Here is a 27,171-nt window from a genome sequence, read left to right on the forward strand (position 1 = left end):
AGATGCTTAACTGATTGAGCCACCCAGATGTCCCTGGATATAAATCTTTATTGACTTTTTGACATGTGTTTCCTCTACTAGACTGTGAGCCCTCCAGGACCAGGGACTATGCCATATTCTTTCTTTATATCTGTGCTTAGTACCCAATATACCTCTTGTGTATTTATGTCCTACCATTTCCAGAAAAGATTTAATGCGTTACCTGGTTTTTGTTGGGAGAGCTTGCTTCTCTCCATCTTCGCTATTTCACTTACTAGCAATCATTCATCCAGTTGCTCAGTCCACAACTGTAGGAGTCATCGCTGATCTTTTCTTTTTCTTTCTCTTCCCAGTTTGTCCATGATCAATTCCTGTTGGTTCCATTTTCAGTATGAATCCCGCACCATCACTTACATCCACTTCACCCAGCCTAGATTACAGTTCCCTCCATCCCCTTTTGTCCCTGGAAGTTAATTCTTCACGGATCAGCCAAAGTAATCCTTCAAACTTAATCAGATCACATCATATCCCCGAGTAAAGTCTTCTGATGTCTCCCCACTGTACTCAAAACATTCCCTACAGGTTGGCTTCATTTCTTCCCCTCTTGCCCTTGCCCACTAGGCACCATCTGCAATAGCTTTCCTGTCGTGAATTGAACAAGTCAGCTCATTCCAGTTCCTCTATATCCTTGCATAGCTAACCTTTTCTAATCATTCATTCACTGAGCACATGTTACTTCCTTGGGGGCATTTCTGACCAACTTTTCTAAAGGACACAAACAGATTGCCTCACTCGCTTTTATCTCCTTCATCATGCCTACTATTCTCTGAAATTATATACTTACTTGTTTTCTATTTCCCATGGCCACATATAAATTCCCATAAAACCATACACTTTTTTCACTGTAGCCCTACATCCCCAGGACCCTGAACAGATATAAGGTGCTCAGTGAATAAATGTCAAATGAACAAATCCATGTGTGGGACAATTGGTTCTGGCTTCGCAGATAGACTCTTCCCATTCATTATCTAAAACATACGCTAGTCTTGTGTCTCGATTCCTTACTATATAAAATTACTATCTTTCTTGGAAAAAAAAAGTATTAAATAAATGACAAGAAATTTATAAAGACTAATACTTCTCAGAAATTGATTCTGTGCTAATGAAGTGAATTAAAGGAGTTTGGAGATGAAAGGAAGTTGTATACATGAAACCAAGATAATGTTTTATGTCAGTAATGTTCCCCGAAATAAGGTTATCATGCTGAACTAAAAACATACCTCTTTTCTTAGTCACAAACTCAGATATCTAAGAAACCAGTTAGATAGCTGTTACATAAAGTTGGCCGGGAGTGGCGTCGCTGGGGCAAGTAAGAGTCTAAAGCAGGTCGCTATCATTCCAAAACTGCTGACTGTTGCCATGAAAGCAAAGAGATGGAATGTTACCCAAGTTTTCTCAGTTTTCAAGAGAAGCTTTAAGAAACCACTTTTACGGGGAATGTCTCCATTTTAAAACCCTATATGGTGACATCAAAACTTGAAGACTACTGGCTGATAAATTTCTAGTCTAAAGCATCAATAAAAAAGCCTTCCTCTTCCCTTAGAGGAATCCAGAATTTAGAGGTATTTAGGGTATCTCCCCTAATTTTCTTTTCTTTCTTTCTTTCTTTCTTTTTTTTTTTTTTGAATTTCTGATTTATTGGGGCACCTGGGTGGCTCAGTGTGTTAAGCCTCTGTCTTTGGCTCAGGTCACGATCCCAGGGTTCTGGGATCGAGCCCCGCATCAGGCTCTCTGCTCAGCGGGGAGCCTGCTTCCCTTCCTCCCTCTCTGCCTGCCTGTCTGCCTACTTGTGGTCTCAGTCTGTCAAATAAATAAAATCTTTTTTTAAAAAATATTTATTTATTTATTTATTTATTTATTTGACAGAAAGAGAGAGATCACAAGTAGGCAGAGAGGCAGGCAGAGAGAGAGGGGGAAGGAGTCTCCCTGCTGATCAGACCACCTGATGTGGGGCTCGATCCCAGGACCCTGAGACCATGACCTGAGGCAGAGGCTTAACCCACTGAGCCACCTAATTTTCTTTTCTTAACCTGTATTTCCTCTAATGTAAACATTTTACAATTACAATTTTTCATACAGCAAAAATCAAATAAGCAGATGGCTTTAAGAATCTACTGGCTTAACTAAAATATTTAGGCTATACTTGAGTTTAAAAACAAACAAACAAACAAAATAAAACAAAAAACTAAAGTAAATAAATATAGGGATGATTACAAGGCAAACAGCACTGTGGTAACATCTTTCCCTCTGGTATTTCATCTTGTGGCATCTTGTCCAGACCACATTTCAATCCTACCATTTTATGTACCATTAAGATTACTGGTTTCAAACTTCACACAGCACATCATGTACTTGAGGGACTTGACCCTCATTGAACCACATGTTACATGATGACTTTTAGTACAGCAAAATTCAGGGCATTATTTTAACACAAATATTATAGTGCACCCACATATATTCAGAGCAGCAGCCCTATCTGACCCCAAAAGGACATTTACACTGTATTACATTGTAAGAAAATCATCATCTTTTTCTTATTTCACTCCCACCCTATTTATCCTTCTGTAAAACTTTTTTGTGCATGGACTAATAATGTGACTTAAGTTGAGGAAGACAATAATTAGTAAAGAAAAATAAATAAATAACTATCCCAAAACAGAATATCTGGAATTTTTAAATTACCATTAATTTTTTACCTCAAAAAAACCATTTTTTGTAATAAAAAATTATAGATAATAAATGGTTAAGCATCAGCAATTTCATATGGTTCAACATAGTAAATTTGAGGACAAAGTTCAAAGTAACAAATCAAGGGACTTATATACTATAAATAGAATAAATTTTTGAAACTTGATCATCTATGATTCCATACTTTTCCAATAAATTATTTCTTAAATGAGACCTAAAATCAGGAAATTAAGTTGTGATAGAATATGTTGTATTCTATTAATGGCAAATAAAAATGTTCATATATTTTAAAAAATGATAAATGGACCTCGGAATATTACTACAGATCTGATGAAGGGAAGGAAGGACAGGAGGAAGGAAGGAAAGAAGGAGAGAGGAGAGGAGAGAGAAGGAAGGAAAAAGGGAAGGAAGAAAAAATATAACTATAATTCCATGTACAATTAAATAAAATGTGACTACATAATGCTTCTACTCTATGTGTCTTAAGTTAAAAAGTAGTAAAAGCAAAATCAAAAGCTTCTGCACAGCAAAGGAAACAGTCAACAAAACAAAGAGGCAACCCACAGTATAGGAGAAGATACTTGCAAATGACAGTACAGACAAATGGTTGATACCCATGATCTAAAAAGAACTCCTCAACACACTCAAAACAGGCAATCATATCAAAAAATGGGCAGAAGATATGAACAGACATCTCCAATGAAGACATACAAATGGCTATCAGACACATGAAAATATGTTTATCATCACTAGCCCTCAGGGAGATTCAAATTAAAACCATATTGAGATATCAACTTACATCAGTTAGAATGGCCAAAATTAGCAAGACAGGAAACAACATGTGTTGGAGGGGATGTGGAGAAAGGGGAACCCTCTTCCACTGTTGGTGGGAATGCAACTTGGTGCAGCCACTTTGGAGAACAGTGTGGAGATTCCTCAAGAAATTAAAAATAGAGCTTCCCTATGACCCTGCAATTGCACTACTGGGTATTTACCCCAAAGATACAGATGTCACGAAAAGAAGGGCCATCTGTACCCTAATGTTTATAGCAGCAATGGCCACGGTCGCCAAACTGTGGAAAGAACCAAGATGCCCTTCAATGGACGAATGGGTAAGGCAGATGTGGTCCATATGCACTATGGAGTATGATGCCTCCATCAGAAAGGACGAATACCCAACTTTTGTAGCAACATGGATGGGACTGGAAGAGATTATGCTGAGTGAAATAAGTCAAGCAGAGAGAGTCAATTATCATATGGTTTCACTTATTTGTGGAGCATAACAAATAGCATGGAGGACATGGGGAGTTAGAGAGGAGAAGGGAGTTGGGGGAAATTGGAAGGGGAGGTGAACCATGAGAGACTATGGACTCTGAAAAACAATCTGAGGGTTTTGAAGGGGCGGGGGGTCGGAGGTCGGGGAACCAGGTGGTGGGTATTATAGAGGGCACGGATTGCATGGAGCACTGGGTATGGTGCAAAAATAACGAATACTGTTATGCTGAAAATAAATAAAAAATAAATTTAAAAAAATGAGAAAAAAAAGTAATAAAAGCACAAGTAGATAATACCAATTTTTTTAAATTGCCAAGAATACACTTTTATGGAACATGCTACAAATAAATACCAAATTATAACTAAGACATATATACTTTTAGAGGTCACTGTGTGATTGCATTTTTTACATTTTTTCTTGAATAGATGGAGGTAGTATGTTCACTAAAAGATAAAATCTTCCTGTGCTTTTGAGGAAAGACCAGTCACCATGAGTAATAGCAAATGTTTATATGCTACGTTCGTCAGAGTTCAGAGAAGCAGAACCAGTGGGGTATATATACAGAAAAAGAAGGAAAGTGTGATTGGTTTTGTTGAAGAAATTGGTTCAAGCAGTTGTGGAGGCTGGCAAGGCTAGAGACCCAGGGCAGAGCTGATGTTGCAGCCTCAAGTGTAAAGACAGTATATGGACGTAGAATTCTTCCTTCCTCATGGGATCTATCTTTTCTCTTAAAGCCTTCAACTTATTGGATGAGACCCATCCGTATCATGGAGAATAATCTGTTTTGTTCAAAGTCTACTGGTTTAAATATTAATCAATCTAAAACTGTGCCTTCACAGAAACATCTAGATGTATGTTTGATGGAACAACTCCATACCATACTCTAGCCAAGCAGATGTATAAAAACATAAACTACCCTTGACATGACACCAAGGCTTCATTGATCTTCTCCAAATAAGTTAGATCACCATTTATGATTATGAATGCTTAGCAAACACCATAATTTTTTTTGTAATATAGTGCCTTAGATAACTAAATGGAGAATATAGTTTCAGGCTAATTTCAACATCTGTGATGGAGCCTACTGCTGCCTTCCTGCACAAGACTGACACCAAATAATACCCAACACATGAGGCCTGCACAAATTTAAGTCCTGGGCCAAGCTCGGGTACATGAACTCTCTGACAGGAGAGATATTTGTTTCTTCTTCTTCTCGAAAGCTTAAATATACTTACTTAAAATCCTCTTCAGTCATGAAGTCATTCTAATTTAATCATAGCTGTACTCAAATGTTTCAGTTAACTACATTCTCAGTTCTCTGTCTTTGAACAAACCACCTTTTGCTTTCTGCACTTTGATAATCATCACTATGTATAATTATGTATACGCATTTAGAGTCTATTTGTATTGCTAAGCATTTTATCTCTGTATATCCTTTTTACTCTATTTGAGGTTGTGTACTATGTCTCTACATTCTTTGTAAACTCCACAGAATTCCACCCCCCATATTGATTTTGGATTAATCTTAGTTAACTGGAGATAAAGATGTTTATCTTAAAGAAACATGAGGTAGAATATTATTTATGAAATAATACAGGTAAACTGTAGGATAATCCTAGTATAGGATATTTCTAAAATACTATGGAATAATTGCTTTTTAAAATTGTTGCCAAGACAAGTCGTAAAATAAACTTCCTAACAATCCCAGTAATACATTCATACTTACTGTATCATTATTAAATGGAGAGTGTTTTTTCTTCCTCCAAAATGAAAATGAGTATTCAACTTGAATCTTTAAATAAAAATGGATTTGCATTTTTATAATTGCTTATCATCTTGGTGATACACCAACAACTTCCATAACCACATAAAAACTGAGAAAAATAAGCCCTATAACATTAATCATCCTACAATTTGTGTTTGATATGTCTTAGTAGAAAGATACCCAAAGACAACCTTCATTTTAAATGTCATCAGCAGCTCATCTGGGACTCTGACATATGGAACATCCAAGACCTCAGTAGAATGTCTCTGGTTCCCTGTGGTAACTAGGACCATATGCACAGTCCTCCACTGACAAACTAACATATGAAAAAAAAAAAGAGAGAGAGAGAGAACTTTTTGATGTATTTCCATCTATAAACAAAACATTGTAGAAAAAAACAAAGACACTGAAAAAACTATTATAGCCTTCATATTTAAGCAATTAAAAAAAAAATCCTAACTACCAAGCATACAATGTAATTTGTTACAGCCTATGACTAATCACCACAGAATAATTCCTCTGGTACCAGATGGAGAGAAAATCCTTAATTACTGCAGATATATGTTGTAAGGTTATCAGCACTTTAAACCACTAAATTTGATTAAAGTTAACAATATTATCATAGGCATGATTGCTTTGGGAAAGACTTTCTGTGGTTGATGGTACACTGGGAAATAAAGTTGAAGCAAGCAGTAACATCAAACAAAAGGCATGAGAATATACCACTGGTGTCCAGAGTTTCCAAGTGGGAATGGATATGCAGGATAGTCTCTTGGAACCCAAAAAGATTTAATTTTTATCTCACCAATTTTAAGTGCTACTTTTGTAGTTTACATAAGATACATAAAAATGCAGCACTGATTTGAGATGCATACTCCAAAATTCCCATTATGCATGCCTTGCAGTAAGAAAACCTAGATTGGACTATAAAAATATCAATAATGGCTAGATGCCTGGCACTATTCCAAAGGCTTTTCATGTAATATTTACTTTATTCCTTACATCAATTCTATTAGATAAAAACTATTCTTAGCTGATTTTATGAATGAGGAAACTGTCATGGAGAATTTAAGTAACTTACTCAGGGTCCCAAATCTAATGTGGTAGAATATATTTGAAGCCACATAGTTGGGTGCTACTGCTTTTATTAGAATGATCTTGGGGCACCTGGGTGGCTCAATGGGTTAAAGCCTCTGCCTTCACCTTAGGTCATGATCTCAAGATCCTGGGATAAAGCCCTGTGTTGGGCACTCAGCTCAGCAGGGAGCCTGCTTCCCCCCTCTCTCTCTGCCTCCTTCTCTGCCTACTTATGATCCCTGTCTTTCAAATAAATAAATAAAATCTTTAAAAAAAGAAAGAATGATCTCATTATAGAGGCAATGGTGATATTAAATCTTATACTCTATTTAATTTTTACTAAGTTCAAAGTCAATCAAAGAAACATATTGCATAGTATCTGGTGCAACACAAACTCTCCAGTGAAAAGCTTCCCCTCTGCGTGTGGAGTGTAGATTCCTTTTGGAAGTCACTGTTCACAGCGAACAAACACGGTTGTGTGAAACATCTTAAAGAACTTCCTAAACTTTTAGCAGCATGAATGTTTTCTACTCATCACCGCTCACTCAGGTGTTCAAGACCAGAAGCTACAGATTAGGTGGCGGAGGGGGAGGACGCACGGCGGAGGGCCGGGCAGCCCGCCGTTTCCCACGGGATGCCACTTAAAGGAAAAGGAAGATGAATTTTTAGTATTGATTCTGCCACTTACTAACTTTGTGATTTCTGAGCAAGTTATTTCACATCTCTGAACATCAATTTCTTTATTTCTAAAATGTAGGGACTGGAATAAATGATATCTATGAGTCTCTAGTAGCCTACAAAAGCTAAGAGCCAAGAGATCTTAACACAATTCTGCAGGAGCGGAATAACGTGGCCTGGCTGACATCACTGTTACTCAAGTAGCTTAAGGACAAAGCTAAAGAACAAAGTTGGAGACAGTCAACATGTTCATAAAGCTGTCTCTGGAAGAGATTCTGGCAAGAAATAAAAGGTAATTAATTTGTGGCTAAATTACTTAAATATACCTTATACACTAATATTCTAAGTTGTCAATTTAGACTGTCACCCAGACTTTGCCTGGGTGGCTCAGGTGTTAAGCGTCTGCCTTTGGCTCAGGTCATGATCCCAGGGTCCTGGGATTGAGTCCCAGGACTCAGCGGGAATCCTGCTTCTCCCTCTCCCACTTCCCCTACTCCTGCTTGTGTTCCTTCTTTTGCTGTGTTTCTCTCTGTCAAATAAATAAATAAAATCTTTAAAAAATAAAAAAATAAAAATAACTTTGCCTGCTTTAGATCACAAGCAGGACTACTTAGAGGTCCAGAGGGGCTCGGGGCATTTCTATTTATTGAGATCATTCATATTTGGCAATAAAGAAATGCCAAAATATGGTTTGGAAACTATCATATATTTCAAGTCTTTATGGTAGACAAAGTAACATCTCTAATGCAGAAAAACTCAGTGCAATATATCTGTGCTATTAACATGGTATTTGCATGTTTCAAGAGAAGAGGTTAATATCACCTGAGGCAATGTTGTCTAGTCAAAGGACATGTATGACACACACCTTCAATCATTTTCCTTTAAATGATGTGCAACATTACTTAAGGATGACAGCAAAAGTCTAAATGTGAGGTCTTCCTAGCACAGCTTCGTTGGCCCCTGTTAACAAGCTGTTACATGAAGGTGCCCTGTAAGTGCACCTTCAGGTAGAACCAGTTTAATCTCAACCTACCGCACATGGCGAGTTCTTGGAGGGAAGTGAGTTGTGGACAAGGATTTGGTTGAAACTGAAAGGGATGATTTTTCTCCTAGAACATCTTTAGAGCTTCAACTACCAATCAACTGCACTGGCCAAAATGACCTCAGGAGTGTCTCCTGGAGACTTACCAAATTTAGGTAGAACTTCATCTCTGAAGACTGAAATGGTTGCAAAACACACTTTTAAGTAGTTGAATAAATTGCTTTTATAGTAGGAATATATTAGAACAATCACTTAACGCATTCATAAATATCTGTCATCTTTGTTTTTCTATAGCTGATGATGAGCTGCTCTTTCTGAACAGAAGTAGTTTATGGCATTTGTTCCTAACTGAAAAAAATTAAACCCATTTGCAAGTGTAGGGAACAACATGCATTTTCTCTTGGTGTCAGCTGGAAAACAAGCACATTTATCTAAGAATTGTACCAAGTGATGTAAACTTTGGGAAGGGGAGAAGGACTAACAGTCTCATTTCAAACTATTTAGGATTAAAATTTCATCTGTTCCAAGACGCTTGTCTAATTTCTTCAAATACAGTTTTAAAGTAATGCTAATGCCTAGAATTTTTCATAAACATAATGCAATGGCATCTTACGCAAAGGTAGAAATGAAAATTAGCTTTTAAAGCGAAACTTGATTAGGAAGAAAACTGCTCTTGGATAATCCCTTAAGTAGACTATACAGTCTAAGAATTCATGGTTTTATACACTATTGTACATAATATTTTTCAGCACATTAAAGTTTAAGATAATGATGCTGGGGGTGCCTGGGTAGCTCAGTGGGTTAAGCCTCTGCCTTTGATGCAGTTCATGATATCAGGGTCCTGGGATCGAGCCCCACATCAGGCTCTCTGCTCAGCAGGGATCCTGCTTCCCCCCCCCTCTCTCTGCCTGCCTCTCTGCCTACTTGTGATCTCTCTCTTTGTCAAATAAATAAAATCTTAAAAAAAAAAAAAAAAGGATAATGATGCTGAACCAACAAGAAACAAAAGAAAATTCTGTATGCAAACATGTGAATTCTTAAACCATTTTACCCTTGAAAAGAAAAAGGTGGAGGGTTCTAAAAATTTTCCTGCTTGCCTTCAGGGCTTATATTACATTATATTTAATAGTAAGCCTTTCTAGTCCTAATACACATTCATACATTTGGTTGTAAAAATTCCGTAAGATACCCCCTTTTTTTCTTTCACTTGACAAATAAGTTTGGAAGGTCTGCTGGCACTTAACCCATGGCCTGACATATAGTAGGTTCTTAGTAAATGTCAATTGTTCATTGAGAAATTGTGGAGGAGAATTTGGCTGCCAATTCCTTGTCTTTACAAACTGGCATTTTTTTGTCTCAAGTAGATAAAAACAATGCCTCCAGCCCAGTCTCCCACATTCATGGTGACCACTGAGATTTGAAGATTTGACTCCAGAGCCCACGACAGAACCCAGAGGTAAGCCTTGGCTCTGAGGTAGTGCATGTGGGAGCTGAGAGACTGAGGGAATGGTGGTATGAGACTCTCAAAACCACAGAGCGACAGCTAATGCGGCAGAAAAACATGTTTCCTAGACATAAATTCCAGCGGAGTTCATCAGCCTGTTCCTCTTGGGGGTATTTACCAATGTCTGAGAAGTTTCGAAGCCAAGACACATCCACCCAAATGAGAACTGATCTGACAAGGTCAACATCTGCACCTACCCTGGGGGATGAAATTACAAGAACTACCAATCTTGGGCTTCTGGACACCGGCAAACCAGTAGCCAAGATGGATGGAACACTCTCTTTTCCTCTTTGTTCTCACCAAAGAATGTAATGGAGATCTGCGAGGTGCATGAAGAGACCCAGACCGGGGTGGGGATTTTCACTTCACCCAAGACACCCAGCACCATATGCACTTTTAAAACTGGAATGTCTGATGAAAGGCTTCTTGCTTTGCTGTTGGGGTGTTCTTATCACCCCAAATAACCAGCTCCATTTCCGGCACGCTACATTCACAACTTACTCCGGACAAGTCTACGGTAAACTGTACTTATGGATAGAGATGTGACAGGAAATAACCTAAAGATGAGCCCATAGTTCAGTCTAGAACGCCCTCCCTGACTTCCCTCTTCTTCTCTTTGTTAGCTTTTTACTCGCATTTCACTCCAACTAGGCTCGTCTCAGCTTGCGAACTTTGCAGACGAGGAATGCTTCTGGAAAGCCTACGTTGGAATGTTTCCTTGAGTCAGGTGGGGTATGCAGTTTGGCCAGCTCTCAACAGAGCAAGGGCTGCCCAAGTGAACTCCAAGGAATGCCTCTCAGCACACTGTCTGCACTGGCGTGTGCCCAGGAGAAACACTATCCCGCCTGCTAACCTTTGAGGCATAACCTTTTATTCTCCCCAGTGGAGCTTTCTTTCACTGAAATTTTTGCTTGAGAGTTGTATGCAGGACCATGTTTTTTATTATGAAAATCATTTACAGGGAGTAAGGATTTTTCTATCTCCGTATCAGTTACTCTTAATCATTTTATCTTTTAAATAGATTCCTTTCTTCCACAAAAGTGGAATATCATGCACCGGTCTTGGCAATATCAGTTTACGCAACTCATAAAGACACGCCATAGCATTAGGGGGTTTTTAAGAAATTCATCAAGCAACTTGAAGCTATTGAGTTTAAACCATTTTTTTAAATTCTAAGTTATTTGTCTTTGTTGCATTTATCAGAAAAATACTGAAGTTATTCACAATAAGCTATCTCCACATATGTTTTGAAGAACAGCATCTGATCAATATTTGAATGAACTCAGTTACATGAGCCTGTTATTATTAACTCCATGTAAACCACCTAGAGCAGCACCATCCAATGACTTTCTGTAATGACAGATATTTTCTCTATTCTGGCCAGTATGATAGCCACTAACCCTACATGGCTTGGGGTGTTCCAAATGTGCCTAATCCGACTGATTAACTGAATACTTTATTTTATTTCATTTCATTTTAATTACTTTAAAACTGTGCAGGTCTAGGTTCTTGCTACTCAACGTGTACCACCTACAGGAAGCATCATCTTCACCTGGGAACTTGTTACAAATGCAACTTTCAGGTCCTACTTCAAGCTGACTGAATTCAAATCTGTATTATTGGTGGGGGCACATAGGGAGAGGGAGAGAGAGAGAACCTTAATCTCTGACACAAGGTTCAATCTCATAACCCTGAGATCATGACCTGAGCCAAAATCAAGAGTCAGAGACTTAACTGACTGAGCTACCCAGGCATTCTCAAATCTGTATTTTAATAAGATCCCCAAGCAATTTGTGTGTATATTAATATTTGAGAAGCACTTATCTAAAACAGCGGTTTTCAATGCTAGATGCACCCTTGAGGATGCCTAAAATCTTTTCAGAAGTCAAAATATTTTCAAATATTTTCAAAATAAGGCCAAAGTCCATTACCTTTTCCACTCTATAGGCATTTGCACTGATGGTATAAAAGCAATGGAATATAAAAACTTGAAGCCTTAGCATGAATCAAGGCACTGGCACCAAACCCCTGAAGCAATCCTTAATTTCTTCACTGTTATACCCTGCCAGGAAGAAAACAAAAACAAAAACAGTTACACTTAGGAATGTTCTTCATGATGCAGGAGAACATACTGATTTTCTTAAATCTTGGCCACTGAATAGACATTTTTTCATATTCTATGGGAAGAAATAAACAGGTATACATAAAGAATTGCTGCTGCAAAATGAAGTATAAAGATGGACTGAAGAAAGATCACCCGTGAGACTGAGTTATAAGCTAAACGAGCCTCTTTTCTGTGGAGCACCACTTGTCCTAAGGACACAATGACAGACAAACTATGGTTATTCGTAATTGGGTATTTGGCAAATAATTTATTCAAAATGAATGAAGTCACTCTGTAGCTTCAAGGAAAATAATTCACAATATATGTTTCCAATGATAATCTTTGAGATTTAAAGTGGAATTTAGATGTAGGATTTTAGAAAATTAAGATTTACTACAAGGATCTTGACAGCTTTCAACTACTGTAAGACTTTTCTGATAAGATTGATGGTGAACTTGACAACTGCACTGGAAAGCCCTAAATAACTCAGGAAACCAATATTTTTTAAATGACCAATGTATGAGTACAAGATTGATTCAAAAACAAAACAGAACAATTAAAATGTAACAGATTATCCATTTATTGATATGGTTTCACATTGTATATAACTTTTATGAAACTATCATTTGTCAAGTTTTGATGTAGTATCAACGAAGAATATCCACAGTTATCTGAAAATTCTATTAGAGTACCCCTTTTTTCCTGCTACATATTTGTATGAACCCAATTTTTCTTAATATCATTCAACCAAAATGACTTAGCAAAATGCAGAAGCAGATATTGGAATCCAGCTGTCTTTTATTAATCTAAATATTAAAGAAATGTACAAAAGAAAAAATGCCATTCTTTTTGCTTTGTTTTGTTTTGAAATCTAACTAAATCATAACTTCTTTTCATAAAAATATATTTGATGTTAATATGTGATATATTTACTACTGTTATTTTTAAAGGAAATCATACATATTTTTAAATTTCTCAGCTTTAAGTTGTATGGTAAATATTGATAGATATTACTCCTATTAACAATAAAAGCTCTTTAATGTTCTCATTAATTTTTGAGAGCATAAGTTTTGGTTAAGCACCAAATTTGTGTGCTGCTGGCTTATAGAATGCCTTGAATAGAGGTAAAGCTGAAAATTGCTACTCCCTCTACCCAAAACTGAAATATTGGCTGCTCCTAAAGATTCAAAAGAAAGAAATGTACTTGAAACTTTCAAAAGAGAAAATATGGAGTTCCTATACACACATGATGTATTCAACCCACTTTTTTACACCTACTATGACAACCCATAAAAAAAACTAAGTATTTACAAATATACTAACCTATTATAGCATTTTTATAGCATGACCTGACAAAAATCTGAAGGTCTATCAGGAGTAGAGTAGTTAATTAAATTATAGCACATTATACTATAAAATAGTATGCACTATTAAAAAGATTGGATTAAATCTTTATGTATCCAAAAGTGGAATGTTGTCCAGGATATATTATTAAATGAGAATGCAAGTTTCAAAATGATGTGTGAAGTTTAGCCTCTTTTAAAAATGGAATTAGCTCTCACTATATGCACAGTTATATACATATTTGGTGTTGGAGAAAGATATAAAAGGGTACACACCAATCTATCCACAGTGCAACAGTTCAGTAAGAGAAGCGAAGGGGAGATGAATGATATTATTTACTTTTCCTGTATATTTACTACTTTTGAAACTTGTAACAATTTTGAACTCTCTGTTTATTCAGCTCCTTTTTAAAAAAAAAAAAAAAGATTTATTTATTTATTTATTCGTTTGAGAGAGAGAGAAAGAGAGTGAATGAGTGGAGGGGAGGGGTATAGAGAGAGGGAGAGAGTGAATCCCAAGCAGACTCCACAGTGAGTGTGGAGCCTGACACAGAGCTCCATCTCATGACCCTGAGATCATGACCTGAGCCAAAGTGAAGAGTCGGATGCCCACCCCAACTGCGTCACCCTGGGGCCCCACCGCTGTGTTCCCTCTGTACTTGCTTATTCTTCTCTGTAGTTTCACACACAGAAATACAAGTGAAGTGGTGTTTGTATCACTCTCACTCTTCTGAGGAAAGAAGAAAAGGAAGAATTGCAAGGGGAGAAGCAAAAATATTGCAATTGTGGCACATAATTCAGAGAATAAAAATGGTAATCAGAATATACAGTTTTCTCCCAAATTCAATAAAAGTTGATTGCCGCATCAGTGTTCAGAAACAATTAACAGATTTGTGCTGGTGACTAAGGTTTCTCTCACTTGGGAGCAGCCAGTTCCAGTTTCCGCTAGCTATAGGTATGTCTTTCATGTCTGCCACTTTCCATTCTCCCTTCCGAGGCCAACCTCTTCAGCCTCATTCAGTACAATGACCCATTGTATTGAATACAATGAAACTACTTTCAGCTCTCAGCACATGCTCTGCTTGGTCTCAGTTCTGGATTTTCATGTATGTGTTCCCTGTGTTTGAAACTCTCTTCTCTTTCCTCCCCTGTTTTTCTGTTTCCTCCCCTCCTTTACCCATCTCTAACTGAGGTCATGGAATAGAAAATCACCTTCTGCGGAAAACCCTTCTCATCAGAGTACTGTGTGTCCCCGCTCCATGCTCCTTAACCACTCTACTCTGACCTTCCTCTGGAGGAGAAGTTACCATTCACCCTATTATAATTTTCAGTTAGTTGCTCATCTACTCAGCTAGCTTCCTTAGGGCTGGAACCAAGTCTGTATTGTTCTCTGCTGTCACCCTAGCATCAATGTACAGGGCACATTGTTGTAACAATTACATTTATTGAGGATGTACCTTGTGTCAGGTTCTAGGCTAAAGATTTCATTTACATTATCATATTTAACTTGCTGATAACCCTTAAGCCTACACTACTCTGCTTCCTGGTAGATACTCCATGTTGTTGGATACCCTCTGTTGCTCTGATTTCTCCTCTTCTGAAATATCCTGTGCTCTTACCCCATCAAAACACAGTCTTTAACTGTGTTTACAAGACCTTAACTTGAGCTTAGCTATTATTTAGCTTACTAGATCTATGGATTCAGTTCCTCATGCTAACATAGTAAATCTAGAAAAAAAATTCACATGAAAACATAACCCCAAGAGATATGCACTTTTATGGGGCACACAAACAGAAATAATGCCTTAAACTCAAATAGTGGCAATTTGAGTATCCCAGCTCTACTACAAGGAAGAACGTTTTAGAAATAAGATTTTTAGCCCTTCTTTTGTAGGTCCTATCTTTGGAGAATCGTCAACTCTGCCTATCTGGAAAGACAGCTCTTGGTTTGCATCCCTTTTGTCAGTATTCAGCCCTGATCCAGAGCTAACAGGTACCGCTGAATATCTGCATGGCTTCTAACCAGAGCAAATAATAAAAGCAACTGTATTCCTCCATTTATGCTTTAAATGTATTGATTTCTGATGAGAAGTTTATGTAAAAAACAATCAGTGGAAAACTCTGTCTGTCCTGTCCTAATAACACACAAATTACAGAAGGTTTTGGAGTCTGTTATAAAGTACTAAACCACCCTTCCTCCAGTGAGGTCAGGTTGAAGGTGAACTGACATCCTAGGTGCTGGGAGTAGAGTGCTCTTGACTTGACCCTCAGTCCCTCGGGGTTATCTTTGATGTCAGACCTCCCAAAAAAAAAAAAAAAAAAAAAAAGCCAAGAGCCACATGGGTATATGTGAGAAAGTTTTATGGCATTGGCCTTAAGTTGGAAGGAATGGCAGCAAGTCCTTCGGGCTTGAGAGGCTTGGTCTCCACCCTGAGTCATCAAGGCTAGTGAGCCAACAAAGTATCTGGGGAGTAGGGATGGACAATTGCAAACAAGTGACCAGAAATTCTTCCTTTGATGGCGTAGTAGGAGGAGGACTTCAAAACACTAGTCTGGAGGTCTTTAGAGGTAGAATCAGAAGGGTGGATGAATGAAGGTGGGAAAAGAAAAAGATGCTGGCCTAGGAGGATGGAAGAGCTGTCAACCAGGTTCAACGCGGGATGGACAAAATCAACACCTCCACTCTGCCATCTAGTGGGGAGAAGTCCCTCTAGCCTGTGACTCAGCGGCTGCTCTAGTCTCCACTTCTACCCCAGCGTCCCATTTACTTTCCTAAGGGAAGCTGCGAGTTAGACAATTTTCTCTGTTTTACTGATCGGGAAAAGGAGGCCCAGATAGACTGATTCACTACAAAAGGAGAGACCTGGTACACATTCCACGCTCTGCAAGGCAGTATATACATGTCACACTCTGATGAAGTAAAGTACAGAAAAATCTCCACATGGTAACTGAGGGATGTTCTGCTTATATTCCTCACACACAAAACAATCCTGCCGGAAAACTGAAAACTAGTAAAGCAAAGAAAAACAGTAATTCTTCCCCAACAAGCATACAAAGGCATAGAAAAAACTGGAAAAATGGTGGTGATATCACCTCAGTGACGATGATGGCCTAACAAAAGGACAAACATGAGGGTGTAGGAGCTGGGGATAATCTTAGATAACTGCTAATTCAACTTCTTCGTTTTATAGTTGAAGAAAGTGAAGATAAGAAAGTCAAGTAGTTTTCCCAGTTCCAAGATGAGTTATTGTGAGAACCCAAAGTCTATCTCCTCTCCTTTTCTTTGTTTAGCTTTTTAACAAAAAAAAATCAATTACCTGTATTTAAACATTTCTAGAAGGAGGGACAGATGGAGAGAAAGGGGAAAGAAGACAGGGAGTGAGGGGGAAAGAAACTAAAACGAATTTCTTTCAATTTGCACTCTGAGTCATACGTGAAAATAACAGTACCATAATCGGAGTGAACTGGAACATCTTTGGAAAAGAGAGAATTTCAGTTTTTGGAATGTATATAACCACATTTATTACAATGTGATTACATGGGGAAAATCTGGAAATATTTCATCTGCCCAACAATAAGGAATTAGTTACATGAATTATGGTATATCTATTCAATAAAGCTATGCAATCATTTCAATTTTACTTTATAAAAATATTTAGAGAAAGAGAAAATTGTTCAAAATACAACACTACTGAAAAGATAAAAGTAAAACAACTCCAAGGTTGTATTTTAAAAGTAGATACAATGAAAAAAAGCCAAAATATTAAAAGTTATCACCTCTGAAATGAAATGTTTTAAGTGCTCTTAATTTTATCTTTATATTGCTTTGTATTCTCTAGATTTTTCTGAAATGTGCACTTATAGATTCTATTTATAATCCTACAAAGAATGAAGTTAAATTTAAACTACTGTATGACAATATCCCGTGTTGTCAAAAACATGAAGAAATGATGGGTTCTCTTATGTTCTGTTAAAAATACATATTAGACATTTTAGGGTACAATTTGACAGTCTGACTCAAAATTTAACAAGTACTTTCCTGGGATATTATCCTAAGACAATTTGAAAGATGTGTATTGCATTTAAAATATTTGCATCTCAGAAAGTATAAGATACACAGATCACATGTTTCTTAACAACCCCAGCAGGCTACACAGCGAGCCACAGTCAAATATCTTAATATTTTTTAGTAACCATAAAGTATTGAAGCAAGTTGGATAAATTGAGATGATAAACAGCCTTATGTGAATTCTAGTGAGATTTTGTACAAAACAAATTTACACCATGTATTGTAAAATATTTTTGTTTATATAGCTTTTTGGATTTTGGAAATATAGACTAGAGAATGTGGCCCCCATATTAAGACATGTCCATCACTGTACTTTTTATTATGTCAATAAAAGTATATTACTACTGGATTAGTTAAAAGGAAACTATGGAATATTTGTCTACTGAAATGTCTACCAGTAGTCATTGGACTAAAGATCTTCAAAAGATACTTTTGAGTGAAAAATTGGTTGCAAAATGGATTTTGTTTTATCAGGATTTATTATCGGTGTTTTTACTTTTAGGATGTTGGAGTAGATATACTTTTCCCTATTCCTCCTACTAAATAAAAAAACCTTGTACATTATAAATAATAAGACTGAAAAATGGAAAGAAGTCAGACAATCTGAGGATATCAGGACCCAGAAAGGACTGAATGGTGAAGTCCCTGAAATTTCTGTTTGCCTCATCTCAGATTTGGAGCAGAAAAACCAGCAATCCAATGTCAATGGCTACATACAAAAATAGCCTCAACAAATACCTATTCTCTCTAGCCAAAGAACCAGGGTAGGGGCAGCCAATCAAGAGCAAAACTTTTAGACAAATACTACTCTCCTCCAGTCAAACACAACAGAAAATCTCTGATCCCACCACTACGCATGCCAGTAAAAGTGAAATGGGGACTCAGTTTCTAGCTTCTGGAGGCTACAATGAATCTCTCCAATACCTCACCAAGTATTAAGGAAGGTGAGGTAAGGGGCTGGTATCTTTGTCCTTGCTGGCTGATAGAATGAGACCCACCCACTGTGATGACACTAGGTATGTGGGGAACCTACCTCCATCTCCCCACTAGCATTAATGAGTCACTCCTTACCTCTTGTAGGAGGCCTAGAAGAGATTCAGGACTTTGACTGTCACTCCCTCTGCAATAACAAGGCCCCCCCACCAAGGAGTCAGTGGAGACCCAGAAAAGCCAGAATTTCCACCCCTGCCCAGTAGTAAGGAAGAGTAGCATCACTGTTGGATATTAACATAGACCAAATGGGGAACTTGAGCTGCTACCTCCACCTGGCATGAGGTTGTAATGAGGTGGAATCACCCATTCCCACGGAAGCAGTATCCAAAAGAGTTAGTTAAAACAGAAAGTTTAAATAAGACACAGAACACAAAACACAGCACTCAAAATATAATATGAAAATGACCAAGTTTCTTAGTAAAAACTTACTTATCATACCATCCAAGAAATCTCACACCAAATAAAAAAGACACAGATGCCAACACCGACACAACAGAGATGTGACAATTACCCAACAAAGTGCCAGAAAAAGAGAGGAAAGAAAGCGAGGCTAAAAAAGTACCTGGAAAAGTAATGGCTAAAAATTCCAAAATTTAGCCAGAAATGTAAACTTAGAGATTTAAGAAGATGAGCTAATCCCAAACAGTAAAAACCAAAGAAAATCCACACCAAGATACATCATAATCAACTTTCTAAAAACTAAATACAGGAAAAAAAATCTTGAAAATAGTGAAAAAGAAATGACCTCTAAGGGGAAAAAACTTAGAATGACAGCAAATTTTTCATCAGAAACCTTGGAGGCCAGAATGAAGTGTTGCAACATTTTTTACTTGCTGAAAGAAAAGAATTGGCAACCTAGAATCTTACACCCAGTAAAAACACCCTTCAGAAATGGAGAAATCAGCACATTCTCGGATGAAGGAGAAGAGAAATTTGTTACCTTCAGACCTACCCTAAAAGAAAGGCTGAAGAGAGTTCTCTAAACAGAAAGGAAATGATATAAGAAGGAACCTTGGAATATCAGAAAAGCAGAAAGAACATAGTAAGGAAAAATGTGGGTAAACAAAATAAACTTTCCTTCTTGTCTTGCATTTTTTTTTTTAAATATTTGGTGGCTGAAGCAAAACCTACAACACTATCTGATGTATTTCTAAATATACAAACAGGAAATACTTAAGACAATTAAAACAAGATGATTATAAATGTGGGAAGGTAAAGAGATATAAATGGAAGTAAGGCCACTATCTGCATTAAAATTGGGGAAATAACAATACCAGTAGACTGAGAAGAGGGTAATACACACACACACACACACATATGGTTAATAGGAAGCAAGCACTAAAAAAAGCTATAGAAAGAGATACACTTGAAAGCATTTTAAATAAATCAAAATTGAGTGAACTAAATGAACTCACAGTGAGCAGGAAAAAAATCAGAAAAATGAAAAACAGAGAGAACAAACAGGAAAGAAAAACAAAATGGAAGAATTAAGCCTTAACAGATCAATAATTAAATTAAATGTAGATGCTCTACATATTATAATTAAATGACAGAGATTAGTGAAGGGATTAAATACTATCTACAAGTAAATTACTTAAAATAAAATGATATAGGCAGGTTTAAAGTCAAAGGCTAGAAAAAATAAATTATTATTTATTATTATTATTTCATCAAAGGAAATTTTAAAAATGGTTATATTAATACCAAAGCAGACTCCAGAGAAAAGCATTACCAGAGCTAGAAAGAGACATTATATCATGATAAAAAGGTCAGTTTACCAAGAAGACATATCATTCCTAAATGTGAATGCACCAAATACAAAGCTGTGAAATGTATGAAGCAAAAAACTGGTGGAAATGAAAGAAAAGACAAATTCACATTATAAGTAGAGACCTTAACACCCCTCTCTCAACAACTGATAGGACAATGAGACAGGAAACCAGCAAGAACAGAGAAAAACTCAACAACACCATCAACAAACGGTTATCATGTCATTTATAAGTAAACAACAACAAAATATATATTCTTTTCAAGAGCCCTTGGAATGTATACCAGGACAAATTCACATCCTGAGTAATAATACAATCCTCGATAAATTTAGAATAATTGAAATCATGCATACTGTGTTCTCTGACTACAATGGAATCAAACTATAAGTTAAAGAACAAAAAGATAACAGGAGGATCACCAAACACTTGAAAACCAAGCAACACGTCTCTAAATAAACCATGATCAAAGAGGAAGTCTCAAAGTACATTTTAAAAAGACAGAACTGAATGAAAATGAAAATACATGTCAAAATGTGTGAGACGTAGCTAAAGCAGTGCTGAGTAAATTTTTAGAACTAAATACATACATTAAAAAAGAAGAAAAGCTTCAATTTAATAATCTATGCTCCTACTACAAGAAAGCACAAAAGAAAGCAAAATTAAGACAACGTCAGCAAATGAAAGAAAATAATAATAAAAATAGAATCAATCAATTGAAAACAAAAGATACAATACAAAATAATCAATGAAACAAAGCTAGTTCTTCCAAAAACAAAGAAAAAACCAAAAACAGTAAAATTGCAAACCTCCGGCAAAACTGATAATAAAAAAACGAGAAAATACAAATCATGGATATTATCAGTGTAACAGGTTATCACCACAGACCCTACAAAAAAAAATTCTACAAAAAAACTCTACACATCTAAATTAGACTTAGAACAGACCACTTCCTCCAAAAACACAACCTAAGCAATGTGAAATAGATTCTTTCCATATCTTATCATTGATAAGAATTCATAATTTAAAAACATCCCCAAAAAAGCCATCTCCAGGTTCAGATGATTTCACTAGAGAATTCTACCACACATTTAAAGAAGTAAAACCAATTAAAAAGTAAAACAAACTCTTCCAAAAACTGAATAGGAGGGAGCAAGGACTTCCTAATTCATTTCATGAAGCTAATATCAAAAGTTGACAAAGACAATACAAAAAGAAAAAAGGAAAACTATAGACCAGTAGTTCTTATCAATGTAGATGATCCCTAATAATGTTAGCAAGTAAAACTAAGTAGTATTCTAATATTATTATTACCTTATTATGGTATAATATTAAAGAATTATATACTAAGTTCAAACAGAGTATAATCCAGTGATATAAGTCTGGTTCAATAGTTGAAAATCAATCAATATAACCTATAATATTAGCAGACTAAAGAAAGAAAATCATGTGTATCAATTGATTCAGAAGAAGCATTTGACAAAATTTAATACCAATTCATGATTTTTTTTAAAAAATTACAGAAAAAAAGAATAGAGTAACTTCCTAAACTTGATAAAGAGTGTCTACAAAAATTCTACTGCTGACATGATACTCAAGTGGTGAAAGGCTGAATGCTTTACCTCTGAGATCAGGACCAAGGCAAGGATATATCCGTTCCTGTACTCTAATTCAACATAGTTACGGAAGTTCTTGTCAGTGCAATAAAACAAGAGAAAGAAATAAAAGGTATGCAGATTGGAAAGGAAGAAGTAATGTAAAATAGTCCAGTCACTCTGGAAAACAGTTTAGCAATTTCTTTAGAAACTGAACATGTAACTAGCATATGGCCCAGCAGTTACAATCCTGGGTATTTACTTCAGGAAAAAAGGAGATTTATGTTAGGGAAAAAAAAAAAAAAAACTTATATACCAATGTTTATGACAACTTTATTTGTAATAGGCAAGAACTGGAAATAATCCAGACATCTTACCACATGGGACTGATTAAACAAATGGTTACATCCACGTGGTGGAATACTACTTAGCAGTGAAAAGGAATAAGCGATTGCTACATGCAACAACCTGGGTAAATCTATGCAGAATTATTATGAATGAAAGGGCTAACCTCAAAAGGTTACATACCATATGATTCCATGGATGTAATACTGAGAAAATTATAGAAATGTAGAACATGTCCATGATGGGCAGGGGTTAAATAGGAAGTGGAGATTGGAAGCAAGTGCGGTTAACTATAAAAGGGCAACATGAGGTATCCTCCTGGAGATGGAAATGTTCTGGTTTCCAACACCAATGTCAACATCGTGGTTGTAGTACTGTACAAATTTACAACATGTTGCCACTGAGATAAACAAGGTAAAATGTAGGAGGGGTCTCTCGTAGTACTTTTCTCAACTGCATGTGAATCTACAATTATGTCAGAATTTGAAAATTTAGCTAAAAATGGCTTTAAAATGCATTATGTATGCTTCCAATTATGGAAAATTAAATATATCCGCATACTCACATGCGTAGTCAAGCAGTCTGGATGTATGCTCACCAAACTGCTCATAGTAATTGTCCTCGGGTGTGGGATTTCAAGGAATCTTGCTATATTCTTTTTGAAATTTTAAAATGTTTTAGGGGTAACATGCATAATACATAAATATTCATATTGTAAAAAAAGCAAAAGTGGAAATTAAAAGCAAATCTTCTCCCAAATAACTCTCCTCCCCAAAGATAATAATTGTTAACATTTTAGTTTGGATTCTTCTAGACACAACTCTGTAATTCCATAAATATGTGAACATACATCCATACATAGGATCATATGCAATAAATAGAATTATAGCAGTAATTCTGTCGCTATTTTTCAGAAATATGACTTGAGGCCACCTGGGTTGCTCATTCGGTGTAGCTTGAGCATCTGACTCAGTTTCAGTTCAGGCCATGGTCTCCTGAACCACGGGATCATGTCCTGCACCCGGCTCTGGGCTCACCAGGGAGTCTGTTTGAGGATTCTCCTCGCTCCCCTTCTCCCCCTCACCCCTGTTTGTGCTCTCTCACTTTCTCACTCTCTCTAAGAATAAATAAATAAATCTTTTTAAAAATATAGGACTTGAAGATATTTCAAGTCCTATATTTTTTAAAAGATCAAATAATTTTGAGTATTTGTAGATATTGAAATATCTTCAAATATGTGACTTGAAGATATTTCAATATCTACAAATACTCAAAATTATTTGATTTTTTAAATCAGAACTAGTTGTCAGTAATTAATTAGTGTACATAGGTCTAGATTACTGTCCTTTTTTTTTACAGTGATGAACAATGCCATACACAAATTCTTGCAAATCTTTTCAGAGATATAAAAATACTTCTATAGGATAAATTCTTTGAGATTAACATGCTACAGCAAAGTATATGTTCATTTTAAAATTTGAAAGAAACTACCAAATTTCCCTCCTAAAACACTAGACAAAGTATATACCTTCCAACAGCATATGAGACTATCTCTTTCAAAATATGCTAACACAGAATATTATTAATCCAATCTTTTTAATTTTTAAAATTTTAATCAAGAAAATGCAAAAATAGACTATATTAATATTTTTTTTACTCCCAGCAAGACAAAGAATAATGAATGGCTTCATTTCACTTCCCTCCTACCCTGCCATACCAGTTCTGCCAGCAGCCATGTTAGAATCATCTGTGGTTTAAATGACAGATTATTATTTTTGTCATATGCACCAAACTTTCAGACTTTACTAGATTTGCGGGTTCCTTTGCTCTCCAGTGTTACTTGCATCCCTTGTCTTCCTCTTTCTTTTACTTCCCTTTGTTTTTACTAGAATACAGCCTCAAGTAATTCTTTCAAATGGAATCTGTGGGTGGAAAAATTTCTAAACGTGTCCAAAAATATCCTCAGCTTTCACTCATGAATGCTACTTTGACTGGGAATAGAATTCTAAGCTTAAAATAATTTTTGTCTTGGAATTTTGAAGGCCTTATTTCTTCGTTTACTATACCCGGTGTTGCTTAATAAAAGCCTGGAGACCATCTGATTTTCACTCATTTGTGTTTAAGCTACTGTCTGGGAAAGCTTTGAGACATCTCTATTCTTGGAGATCTAACATTTCACTAGTGTCTACTTGTAGGTCTCTTTTTATACATCCTGTTTGGTATTGCATGGTCCTTTCCTCCTAAAACGTTATTTTTTCTCCAGGTCTGGAAAATTTTTCTCCTCGTATTTAATTGATTCTTTTCTCTCATCTCTTCTCTCCCTATTTTCCCTGGCCATTGCTATCACATGCATATGGGTATTCAGGCTTTATACTCTATTCCTTTCAGTGTTTTTCTCATAGTTTCTGTAGTAGACAAAGGTTCCCGACACCCCCCCCCCCCCAACCAAAGAGGTCCATAGAGCGCTATCCAGAATCTACAAATATGTGTCCTTACATGGAAAATGGGACTCTGCGGTAATTAAGTTAAAGATATTGAAATGGGAAGATTATCCATGATTATCTGGGTAGACTCGAGGTACTCATTAGAGTTTTTCAAAGAAAGAGGCAGTAGTACAAGAGTCAGAGAAGATGTGACAACAGAGCTCAGGGACAAAACGAGAGAAAGATTTGAAGCTGCTGTCTTGGCTTTGAAGACAGAGGAAGGGACCAAAAGTGCACTCTAAAAGCTGGGAAAGATTGTCTCCTAGAGCCCCTGGAAGGAATGCAGCCCTGCTAACACCTTGCTGTTAGGTCTCTGACCTCCAGAACTGTAAAATAATACATTTGGGCTATTTTAAGACACAAAGTTTGAGGCCCTTTGTTAACGCAGGAATAGGAAACTAGAGCCCTTTAAATAAACCTTTGTTATTCTGCCTTGCATTCTACAGTAATACTTGCTTCACATCCTTTGGATTTCAGCTCTGTCTTTCAGCTATTTAACCTGTCTGTGGAAAAGTTGTGTTTTGATGGTGATTGCTTTTTTATTTGCAACAACTCTAACTGGGTTTCCCCCCTTTAGGGCACACTTTGTTTTTTTATGGATGCATTATCCATTCAAATCTAAGAATATTATTTGTGCTTATTATTAAGTTTTCTTTATCACTCTTTTATCTCCATTTCCTCAGTGGTAGTTTCTCCACTTGTGAATCTGGCAGCTCCTGGATACTAGTGTATCACCCAGATAGATGATCGTTCTGGTTACTCTAACCAGTCCCTGCTGATTGTAGGAGAGGAACGGTGAAGACAACTTGACTGAGCCAATCCTCTACGCTTGCCGGGGCTTCCTCAGGCACCCAGCCTTCGCCCTTCCCTCTGAGACATCCGAATTGCCCGGACTCCTACCCTCTTCAGAAAGCTACCCTTCTGTGTCTCTCTTGGGGCAGATGCTAGAGTAAGTTTTTTCCCTTTTTTATTATTTTGTAGGTGGTGTCCCTGTGTACGTGTGAGTGCACTTGTGTTTTTGAGTCTGAGTCTTCCTCGTCTGGTCTTGCGATCATCCGGGTCATTTCAGCATTCACTTCTGGCCTCCTGTTTCTCATTCAAACTCAAAGCTTATGAAACTTGACTTGCTTCATTGTTCTCAATATAAGATATGTAAATCTCTATTTTTTTTATTTTGGATTTTTCTTATTTATTTTTTTTAATTATTTTTATTAACATATGTATTATTTGCCCCAGGGGTACAGGTCTTACATCGGTCTTACACAGTTCACAGCACTCACCATATCACATACCCTCCCCAATGTCCATAACCCCACCACCTCTCCTTACCCCCTCCACCCCCCAGCAACCCTCTGTTTTGTGAGATTAAGAATGTTTCATGGTTTGTCTTCCTCCTGATCCCATCTTGTTGCATTTTTTCCTTCCCTACACCCCCAAGCCCCACACTCAGCCTCTCAAATTCTTCATATTAGAGTGTAAATCTCTATTTTGTTCTAATTAGAGAATCTTGTAAAACATGGAAGCTTGTACTGGAGATTTACCATTGTTTCCAATTTCAGAAGGAAGTCCCTTAGGGTTGGGGAGGCACCGTTGCCCCATAGATTCTCGGAGAAATAAGAGTGCATGAGGCTCTGACCACGCATATGTCAAAGGAGACCTTTGAGCCACATCCTGAAGTCACTTTTAAAAATATTCTGTTGTCATCTCCCTGATATGAGGAAGTGGAGATGCAACATGGGGGGTTAAGGGGGTAGGAGAAGAATAAATGAAACCAGATGGGATTGGGAGGGAGACAAACCATAAGTGACTCTTAATCTCACAAAACAAACTGAGGGTTGCTGGGGGGGGAGGGGGTTGGGAGAAGGGGGTGGGGTTATGGACATTGGGGAGGGTGTGTGCTATGGTGAGTGCTGTGAAGTGTGTAAACCTGGCGACTCACAGGCCTGTACCCAGGGGGATAAAAATATATTATATGTTTATAAAAAATAAAAAATTAATTTAAAAAAATTCTGTTGTCACCATTAAATATAAATGTGTCAATAATTAAGTTCAAAAACAAATGAAAAATAAATATCTGTAGTAAATATCATTATACTACACTGTTCTAATTTGATACAAATCCCGAAACTCCCAAATCACAGACTGGAAGAAATGTTAAAGTCCACTCATTTGAGACCCTCAATTTACAAATGAAGAAACTGAAACTCTTACAGTTTAAGTGATTTTCAAAAGAAACAGTCTTTGTCTATAGACCCAAAATGTTTAATCCTAAACCACTGTGTTTCTATGATAAACTGTTTAGAGTTTTCTTTAATCTAACATTACCTAGATAATTGGTAGCATCACCTAACTAATTTCCTTCTTATGCTGAATTATCTGATTTATTATTGTATTCTAAAAATAG

The 27,171-nt window shown here is 36.7% G+C and overlaps 1 long non-coding RNA gene across 1 annotated transcript in view; it reads right to left on the reverse strand.

The window, feature by feature from the left end:
* Positions 1-300: 300 nt before the first annotated feature.
* The window catches only part of LOC132015902 (uncharacterized), a 48,546-nt gene continuing 21,675 nt past the window's right edge, over positions 301-27,171 (reverse strand). The window contains exon 3 of the long non-coding RNA XR_009403817.1: positions 301-350. This is a non-coding gene — a long non-coding RNA (uncharacterized LOC132015902). The remainder of the gene's footprint in view (positions 351-27,171) is intronic.

Source organism: Mustela nigripes, chromosome 1 (assembly GCF_022355385.1).
Source record: "Mustela nigripes isolate SB6536 chromosome 1, MUSNIG.SB6536, whole genome shotgun sequence".
NCBI classification, from domain to species: domain Eukaryota; kingdom Metazoa; phylum Chordata; class Mammalia; order Carnivora; family Mustelidae; genus Mustela; species Mustela nigripes.